Source organism: Aegilops tauschii, chromosome 2, assembly GCF_002575655.3.
Source record: "Aegilops tauschii subsp. strangulata cultivar AL8/78 chromosome 2, Aet v6.0, whole genome shotgun sequence".
Taxonomy (NCBI): domain Eukaryota; kingdom Viridiplantae; phylum Streptophyta; class Magnoliopsida; order Poales; family Poaceae; genus Aegilops; species Aegilops tauschii.
Window position 1 is genome coordinate 221,866,877 of NC_053036.3, and position 10,357 is coordinate 221,877,233.

Below are 10,357 nucleotides of genomic sequence, written 5' to 3' on the forward strand. Positions count from 1 at the left end.
GGGGCTGCTAGCTCTACTTCACACTTTGCTAGGTGAACCTCGGTTGGGGGGCATGCATTCATAGCTTAGGATTCCCTTTGTTCCGACACGCGGGAGGGGGGCTGCTAGCTACTTCACACTTTGCTACGGTGAACCTCGGTTGGGGGCGGCATGCATTCATAGCTTAGGATTCCCTTCGTGCCGACACGAGGGAGGAGGCGGCTGCTAGCTACTTCGCACTTTGCTAGGTGAACCTCGGTTGAGGGGGAGGGGGCATGCATTCATAGCTTAGGATTCCCTTCGTGCCAACACAAGGGGGTGGGGGGTGGGGGCAAGCAATACGGTGCGCTTTGCGAGAGAGGTGCCACATCGAAGTTGCATTTGGTATTTGAAAATCAAACCACCCTTTTGATACATAAATTTGGTCCATATGCAAGTGTGATCGTGTTCTGACCCTCTCCCGCGTCATTTTTCGCCAAATCTATGAACATTAGACAAGTCGGATGATGCAACAGACGCGGTTCACTCAAACTAACCGTGTGCCACGCCGGTGCACCTGCTACGCACACATCCGCACAGTTCATTGGGCTCCACGAGGCTCCCCTTTCAAAAATATCTGCCCGCCTCAAGGGTTTTTCTGTTTCAGAACACACGGTTGTTATCTCCGGACCGTGTGCAATGTTTCTTGTTCCCAATCCCGCCTGCATCGAAAATATCTGCCCGCCTTGAGGGTTTTTCTGTTTCATAACACACGGTTGTTATCTCCGGACCATGTGTGATGCACTATCATCAAAATTTTCATTAGCCCGGCATTTCACTCCCGCGTTTGACTCCCGCGTAGTAAAATTTTCAGTACCCGCGTCATTTCCTCAAACACCCCGCCCCCCTCCACACACACACACCAAAACCTCCTCGGGCGTGCGCGTACACACACACACACACACACACCCTCCCTCGCTCGAAACCCTAGCAAAGTCCCCGCCGCCGCCGCCGCCTCAAGGCCTCCATTGTCAACATCTGTCGGTTTGCCCGTGCAGCTTACCCGCCGATCTCCATACCCAGGTCGCCCTGAGTTTCTTAGATGACGCCTGCCAAATGCCCCCTTTCCCACAGATCCCCATCCCCACCCCCACTCCAGAGCGTCGCATCCTAAGCCCGGCTACGCTTCCCGTGGAGCTCGAGGAGTGACTGGCCCAAAAGAGGTGTATAGCAGTCTCTTCGCCTGACGTCGTCGAGGAAGCTGACGACCTTTACTGGCGGCAGGCACTCAAGCAACGGGCTATAGTATGCGGGCATGTCTCATCCGACGGCTACGACATCGAGGTCATCGACAGTGATGCCCTAAGGTGGGATGTGTCACAGGTTAAGTGGCCCACCCCCAACCCCTTGGGTTTAACCGTCGTCGATCTCGTCCATGGCCCCGCTGCTGATCTCCGCTGGCTCGCTGTCAACAATTTGCCATTCTACGTTGCCATCGAGCCCCTTTTGTCATTTCTGAAGGACACGTCCTGCGACGCTGGCTTGGGATCCACAGCTTCCAAGTCAGACCTCATCGACGGCAACCACGAGGAGGGCACCCTCTCCGGCTCTTTCAAGGGGAAAGAGCCCATCTTCTCTTCCAAGGGGAAAGCACCCGTCTGCGACATCAGGGAGGGCACCCTACTGCCGTGCCCTTCCAAGGGGAAGGAGCCCATCTGTGACAACATGGAGCGCATCCAGGGTCCGTGCTCTTCCCACGGGAACGAGCCCATCCGTGACAAGTGAGGAAACCCATGATTTGTTTTGCCGTGCCTCTTCACAGGGGGAAACCCATGATTTGTTTTGTCGAGTCCCTTTTGTAGTGTAGTGAGAATATGTCTAGTTTTAATTGCTATATCTGGTTGTTTGCAGTATGCGTTGTTTATTTCAGTTGTTCACAATGTGATGCTCTATATGTGCAATTATTTACTGTGCAGTACATTTCATCAATCCAGTTTTAAACATACCGATAGGAATGCATATATTTGCTTGCTGTTAAGCCTGTTATAGCTAGCATATGCCTCTTTTAAATTTTTTTATTGTTCGGTTGTTTGTAGTTAGCATATGTTCAGTTTCAAATGCTATCTTTGGTTGTTCGTAGTATGCCTTGTTTATTCCAGTTATTCACAATGTGATGTTCTATATGTGCAAGTATGAACTATGCAGTTCAATTTCATCAGTATCAGTTTCAACAATACCACTATGAATGACTACATTTGGTTGCTACATCTTGTAGTTAACACGCCTTTCCATTTTTATTTAACCATAACCAGTGTACTTAGACCAGTACAATACCAGTTTGAATGACCATGTTTGCTTGTTGTTAAATGTTAGGCCCGTTGCAGTTAGCACACCTTTCCACTTGTTTTGCTTTACTAGCGTGCTTAAACCTGCACACTGAAGCTATCTTTTGGAGATTATTTTGTCTGCCATGTGTAATTTTGGTTGATGTTTAGCCTGTTGTGCTTAACATGCTTCTTGATGTACCTACACTGGACAATTTTGGGAACGACTGTTGTTTTCCATCGAGGTTAGTTTCATCCCATGGATTATATCTGCTCACTGTTCAGGATATCGGTAGCTGGTACCATATAGGCCGACGGCTGATAAGGGACTAATCGGTGAATCGGAATTTTAACTGAATATATCTGCAACCCATTTTTCCTTAGGTTAACTAGGGCCATATGCAATATATCTGAGGCTACATAGCAACATGCACTATACTTAATGTCTAAATATGCAATCCTAGGCTACATAGCAACAAGGAAGAGTGTTACATTAATGTTCTAATGATGTCTAGATATACGTAGAAGAGCAGCAGTAGCAACAACAACAACACAACCCTGTTTGGATACTCAACTTAGCTAGAGGTTAGAGTTAGTTTCTAGCTCATTACTAACCCTGAACTAACTCCATCCAAAAGTTGTTTGGATGGCAGGGTTAGATTGACAATAAATGCACTAGGAGAACTAGCTCCAATTAGCACCTCTTGGGTTGGATACTAGTTTTTTTGGGTGGGTCATAGATGCACTAGCTCAAACTAGCCCTCATGTTTAGATATACTTTAGGGCTATTTGAGCCCGAACTAGCTCAAACTAACTGTAACCCATGGATACAACAGCAGATAATTTGTAAGAATGCACTAAACTCCTTCCGACCCATAATATAAGATGTTAATTCATCTAATATGTGAGTATATTGGATGTTATAAGATATTTCCTCCATTCCTAAATATTTGTCTTTTTAGAGATTTCAAATGGACTACCACATATGGATGTATATAGACATATTATAAAAGAGTGTTGTACTACATCATTGTGCGATTGCTGTTTAGCTTCTAATATTAACTTGGCGCTTTTAGGTACATATGTCATTGGTAAAGATCCGCGTTTCGACCCTTTCTGCGTATGGGGAAATGAGATATCGATGAACCAGCATCAAGTGAGGAAGCTAATAAAGATTGTTAGTAAAATGGGTCCAAAGATGGCAATTAAACTATTTGTTTAAACTTTATCCAAGACAACAGCGAACTGCAGGATGGTAAGTAAGAACTCTGCAGCCTTCTTTTTACTGCCCATAATGAGTTGTGTTAGATGACAATGTCTGAATCTTTTTCCTTTGTAGTGGTTGCCAAAGCAGTTTACTCAAGATTACCTCTCAAACTACATGATTGGTGGGCATGCAAAGGTTAAAGTATTTCTACTAGAACACGATGATTATCTAGATGTTTTCACGAAGACCGTGAAGGATGGGCGGTCGGCCATCACAAGGGGTTGGACTAGAGTCGTGCGTGCCTTCTGCATGGAGGAGGGCACAATATGGGCATTCCGCTTCACCTTGTTCAGCAACCAGAATATATTTCGCCTCTTTCTTTACCGTCTTTAATAGTACAAGTATACAACTGTGGTTCATCATTCTTTATTTGGTTCTTATGTAATTCTTGAACATATGTACCTATGAATCGAATAATGCATTGGTTGTTTGAACCTGATGGATATGAATAAAGATGTAGCATACATTCAAATTCAAATCCAAATCCGGTACAATTTGGAAAAGCAGCAATTAAATTACGGTGAAATTACGCTCTCCAGGTTGTTATGGCACACACGGTTGGTAAAACACAAACATTTGTGATATGCACCATAATCCGAGACGGTGCACAGAGAGGAAACGTGTGCAAGCATGCACACGGTTACCGTTTGCAAAGCGTGTGCGATGTCAGACAATATCACAAATAGTGCGGGCAAACTAAACATCTGTGTTAGTTGCCTTATCGTACACGATTCGCAACCATGAACTGTTTCTGATGAAGTATGCATCGTAAATGTTGCACCACAGAATAGCGTGTGCGATAGTTGTCGTGTACGACGATGTTACGACGGTCCGACATTTTTGTCAGATGTGGGGTTCCGGCAAACCCTTAAGGTTCGAACACTTGGGTGCGCGTGAAGTCTTTCCCTCCTACCGATCTACGCCCAAGCTCGCTAAGATCTCGCGGACGAACTCGACAAACTCGCAACACAGAAAGACACGAGATTTATACTGGTTCGGGCCACCGTTGTGGTGTAATACCCTACTCCAGTGTGGTGGTGGTGGATTGCCTCTTGGGCTGGTGATGAACAGTACAGAGGGAAGAACAGCCTCCCGAGGTTGAGGTGTTCTTGTGGTTAGGGTAGGCTCTCGATCAAATTGGATCAAGCTAAGATGAGATGCCCCTACTATGGTGGCTATTTCTACTTATATAGTCCCTGGTCCTCTTCCCAAATATTGAGCGAGAAGGGAGCCAACAACGGCGGGCAAATTTGAAGGGGGACAGCTAGTACAAGCTATCCTGACAAAAGTGGTCTTCGCCTGCAAAAGGCTCTGGTGGTGACACCGTCTTGGGCTCCACGATGACCTCCGTCTTGCCGTCCTTCTGGTCTTGGTCTCATTGCACCGATATGGCAACCTTTGCCTGATGCCTCGGTACTCCTCGCCTGCGCTGGCCTCCTTAGCACCAAAGAGGAAACAAGGACGCTGCGCGCTCTGGTGCCCACCTGGCGCCCGCCTGGTGCTGATCGTCATGGCTCACGTCACGAGAGCCTCATGAGGTTTGCCCCGCCTTGATATCTCCGCTCCTCGTGAGCCTGCCTGACTAGGCCACTCCTGAGTAGGTCTTGCGTCGTCCGCCCCGCGAGGCTTGGCCCCTCGCGAGGGTCTTGGATACCTTGTTGATGAAGATGGGCCGTACGGCCTGCTGGCTTAGCCACGCCGTGGGACGCAGGCAGGCAAGTCTGGGGACCCCCGTTCCCAGGACACCGAAAGTAGCCCCCGGGCCCAAGTTGCGCTCGGGCTTGGCTTCGCGGTGAAGCCAAGGGTCAAGTTCGGAGCGCCGCGGGCCCCAAAAGCATGCGGCCTCGGTTGACGCGTGGCGGTTGATTGGACGTGGGCATCTCCGCTTCCCCATGCTGCCTCGGCAACTGCACGACTTGCCATGTCCCTACGACATGCAAGGAAAACCATCATTACCTGCGATCGTGGGAGGCGCCGGTTGGCCTTCTTCCGTTATAAATGGGGAGGGGGACGGAGCCCCCGTCACCCATCTCTTCCTCGCTTGCTTGCTTCTTCCTCCTCGCTCCATCACTTGCAGTGCCACCAATGGCGCCACGAAGGAAGTTCTCTGCCGCCGAGAAGGGAAAGGCCCCTCGCGAGGGACCCGGCTCCCCGGCGCCCAAGCGCGGACGCGGCAGTCCGCGCAAGCACGCCACGACCCCCATCGTGGCCCACTGTCGAGGCGGTGCCGCGGCACGCGGAGGGGGTCGTCCCAGCCATGGCGGTCCAGTTGACGAGGGGAGGCGTGCTATGGTGGCCCCCCCCCCGTCCGTGCTTCCACACGACGGAGGTGTCGCCGGAGTTTGTCGTCTGGTCGGAGAACCCGGCCGGCAACTGGCTCCAACTTCCGCGCTTCTTTGCCGGTGAACTGTCGGCCTCTGGTCCAGGCGAACTCTGGTTGCAGGCGGATGGTTGCTGCAACAAGGCCTCTTGGGTTGCGGTCGAGTCTTCCGCCGCAGGCAACATAGCCCTGGCCCGCGGCTGGCAGACATTCGCTCGCGCGCGCGGCCTGGGCAGGCGGTGCACCCTCCACTTCAAGTACGGTGGTGGATCGACCCTCTATGTGAGGGTGTTTGGGGAAGATGGTCGCCGCGCCGGGTGCTGCCCCGAGGCGAACGACGGTGAGGAGGTGCTCGGCCTTGGGGACGATCGCGACGAGGATGAGGGCAAGCCTGCCCTCGGCGACGACCGTGTCTCGTCCAGCTATGGCGGCTCTTCCTCCGGCGACAGCTCCAGTAGTGGCAGCTACGACCAGCCGCCGCACCGCCGCGCCCGCTTTGAAGGCGACAGTGGGTCATCTCGTCGCCGTGCCTCCGTGAAGCGTGAGGAAGGATCTGGCTAGGCTCGGGGTGCCGCTAGGGGCCTGCCTCCCCGGATCGCTGCAACGCTACTTTTTTTACTCTTTTTCCTGCATCAAGAATGAAACCTGTATGGGCCCAGGGGGCATGTACCGAACTATGGTTCCTCGGTTATTGCACTATGCGTGTTGTTCCCGTGCCGTGTCGTTATTTTGCGCAAAGATAACATAACCTGGTATATTCAGGACGCCCTCTTCCTCGCGAGGCGCTTATTTCCTCGTGTCCATCTTGCCTTGGTGGCCTGCATTCGCTCAGGAACTGCAAAAACTCGTTAGGAAGTGCGCTAAAAGACTTGCCGTTCACCCTGGCCCTGACCTGGCGCTTTGTATCCGGTACCCGAGGGGCACGAACTAGGAGAGGCGCGCCAGCTTTCGGGCTCGAACGAGGGTGGCTCGCGAGAAGGCAGAGAGGAGAAAAAATGCTCGCGAGGGCACCTGCCTAGCCCCCTCGCGAGGTACGTGAGAGAGAGAACACGAGCAAACCCGAGCCGACAAAATGCAGTGAGAGGCGAGGGAATCAAACCAGCAAGGAACGCCAAAAGCAAACTTCAATTAAGGAAAAGCGAGCCAACTACGGAAAGCAAATGAAAAGCCACGTCCGGCACCTAACCTAGTCTTCAAGTCTTTTCACCAGCGTGGAGCTAAGTGCTGCCACTAGGCGTGGGCGGGAGCCCCAGGGCCTGAGGCCGGCGCTCCTGAGACTCCGGGTTGTGTACAGCCCCAACTCATTATTACGTGAGAGTGTCACGGGCGGCAATTCTTCACAGGCATCGGGCCTTCTTCACAGGCTCTAGGCCTTCCTTCACAGGCTCTGGGCCTTGCTTCATGGGTAGAACTTCCAGAGGTGCTGGATGTTCCAGGCATTTTGGATAGGTACCCCGTCTTGTGTCTCCAAGCGCACGACGCCAGGCCTGGAGATGTGGATGACCTTGAACGGGCCCTCCCACATTGGTGAAAGCTTATGCAGCCTGTCACGCCCAATATGCGATACTATCCTAAAGAGACTCGAAGGTCCCACCAAGGATAGAACCATATATTGAAACGCTTTTGCAAGGTGGATATCATTACATCAACATTACATAATAGAAGGGGATACATACAAGGCATACAAATGCCGCAAGAATACATCAATACATCATACATAAGATCAACATCCGACTACGGATGAACAGAAACAGAAACTCAAACGACATCCACCCTGCTAGCCCAGGCTGCCGACCCGGAACCTAACCCAAGATCGACGAAGAAGACGAAGAACTCCAACACGAATAAAGATCGCTCTCACGTCATGATCATCGCATAACCTGTACCTGCAACTATTGTTGTAGTAATCTGTGAGCCACGAGGACTCAGCAATCCCATTACCATGGGTATCAAGACTAGCAAAGCTTAATGGGTAAGGAAGGGGTAAAGTGGTGAGGTTGCAGTAGCGACTAAGCAAGTATGGTGGCTAACATATGCAAATAAGAGCGAGAAGAGGAGCAACAGAACGGTCGTGAAGCTAGCAATGATCAAGAAGTGATCCTGAACTCCTACTTACATCAAACATAACCCAGAAACCGTGTTCACTTCCCGGACTCCGCCGAGAAGAGACCATCACCACTACACACGCGGTTGATGCGTTTTAATGAAGTCAAGTGTCAAGTTCTCTACAACCGAACATTAACAAATTCCCATCTGCCACATAACCGTGGGCACGGCTCTCGAAAGTTTATACCCTGCAGGGGTGTCCCAACTTAGCCCATTATAAGCTCTCACGGTCAACGAAGGATATTCCTTCTCCCGGGAAGACCCGATCAGTCTCGGAATCCCGGTTTACAAGACATTTCGACAATGGTAAAACAAGACTAGCAAAGCCGCCCGAATGTGCCGACAAATCCCGATAGGAGCTGCACATATCTCGTTCCCAGGGCACACCGGATGAGCAATCCGTACAACTAAAACCAGGCCTCAAGTTTCCCCGAGGTGGCGCTGCAAAGGGCTCTATTTGGACCAACACTCAGAGGAGCACTGGCCCCGGGGGGGGGGGGGGTAAAATAAAGATGACCCTCGGGAGCGCGACTCCCAAGGGAAAAAGGCTTAGGTAGGCAAATGGTAAAACCAAGGTTGGGCCTTGCTGGAGGAGTTTTATTCAAAGCGAACTGTCAAGGGGGTCCCATAAATCACCCAACCACGTAAGGGACGCAAAATCAAGGAACATAACACCGGTATGACGGAAACTAGGGCGGAAAGAGTGGAACAAAACACCAGGCATAAGGCCGAGCCTTCCACCCTTTACCAAGTATATAGATGCATTAATTAAATAAGAGATATTGTGATATCCCAAAATATCCATGTTCCAACATGGAACCAACTTCATCTTCACCTGCAACTAGCAATGCTATAAAAAGGGCTGAGCAAAAGCGGTAGCTTAGCCAAACAACAGTTTGCTAGGAAGGGTGAAAAAGGTTAGAGGTTCATGGCAATTTGGGAGGCTTGATAAGCAAGTGGTAGGTAACGCAGCATAGCGATAGAACGAAGCAACTAGCATAGCAATGATAGTAGTGAGATCCAAGGTGACGGTCATCTTGCCTGAAATCCCGCTAGGAAGAAGAACGAGTCCATGAACAAGATGAAGCCACGAAGACGAACGAATCCTCACGATCGCAACGACACGGGAACTATCGAGAAGAAGCACACAACATGGTAACACACCACACATGAACAAGGCATGATGCTCAACCAAGTATGATGCATGACAAGGCTACATGAAGCTACTCATGGCAAGAGATGATGCATACAAGAGCAACACATCAAATCAAGTTTAAATGAGGCCGGAAACAACATATAACAATTCCGGTAAGTCCTCATATGCAAATTTCGAAGTTGGACCAGAACTGAATAAACCTTATGTTCAAGTTGTTAAACAGCAAGTTAAGATGCACCAAGATGATCTACACGAAATTTTAGTCAAGTTACATATAAAGTTCGTTTAATTCGGAGCTACGGCCTAGAAGATATAAGCAAAGCAAGTCAAACATGGCATCGATGCAAAATGCATTCAAATATCAAGCAAACACCTCAACACAAGGATGCAACATGATAACATGAAACTACATGCAAAATTAAGCAAGTTTCATATAGAGCATGCTCAAAACGGAGCAACGGTGTAACACATACACTCCAAACAAGATATAACAATCTGTCCAAAACAGCAACTAGGCATCTTGCAAGCATCAAAACAACATGATACAGCACCTCAACATGTAAACAAATGACATGGACGTGATGTATAGGTAAAGCATAACAAAACATGAACACTGAGCTATCTCTAGAAATCACTAGAGCATGCTCAAAAGGACATGACAAGATTGCAAATAATAACAGTTTCACAGACAGCAGAAATCACTGGACATGGCAGAAATAACATCAGGTTGCTAAGTTTATAGCTATCAAACAACATGCTACAGGAACAGATCATAGCAAACAAAGGCATGGCATGAATCCACTAATTGCATAGAACAAAAGTACCTTACTGATCACGAGCCAAAAAGGCACAGAAGATATGATGGCACCCATGTAAACATAGCAAGTTTCATAAACAGATTCAGACTAGGCAGAAAAACTGAGCATGGCAGGATCAACGATAAGTAGGCATGTTGGTGAGCTTGAACCACTCACCACAGAGCATTACATGGCATGTGAAGTCAACCAACAGTAATAAGCCATGTTCATGAAACTAAGCATGGTATTAGAAAGTTCATAGGGTGCATGGATCACTAGCAAAACACATGTCAAAACTGAACTTAATGTTAACAGGCTGACAGCAACATTATTTAGCAAGTTGAGAGCAATATAACAACAAGCTACAGCAGGCTATAAATGCAAACAAGGGCATGGATGGATATAGCATAACATGTATAACAAAACATC

At 49.1% G+C, this 10,357-nt stretch overlaps 1 long non-coding RNA gene across 1 annotated transcript; it reads left to right on the plus strand.

Annotated features, from left to right (window-relative positions):
• The first annotated feature begins 1,821 nt into the window (after nt 1-1,821).
• On the plus strand, nt 1,822-3,988 carry LOC141042000 (uncharacterized). The gene is made up of 2 exons (XR_012203807.1): nt 1,822-3,537; nt 3,622-3,988. It is a non-coding gene; the product is annotated as an uncharacterized lncRNA (long non-coding RNA).
• Nucleotides 3,989-10,357: the final 6,369 nt, after the last annotated feature.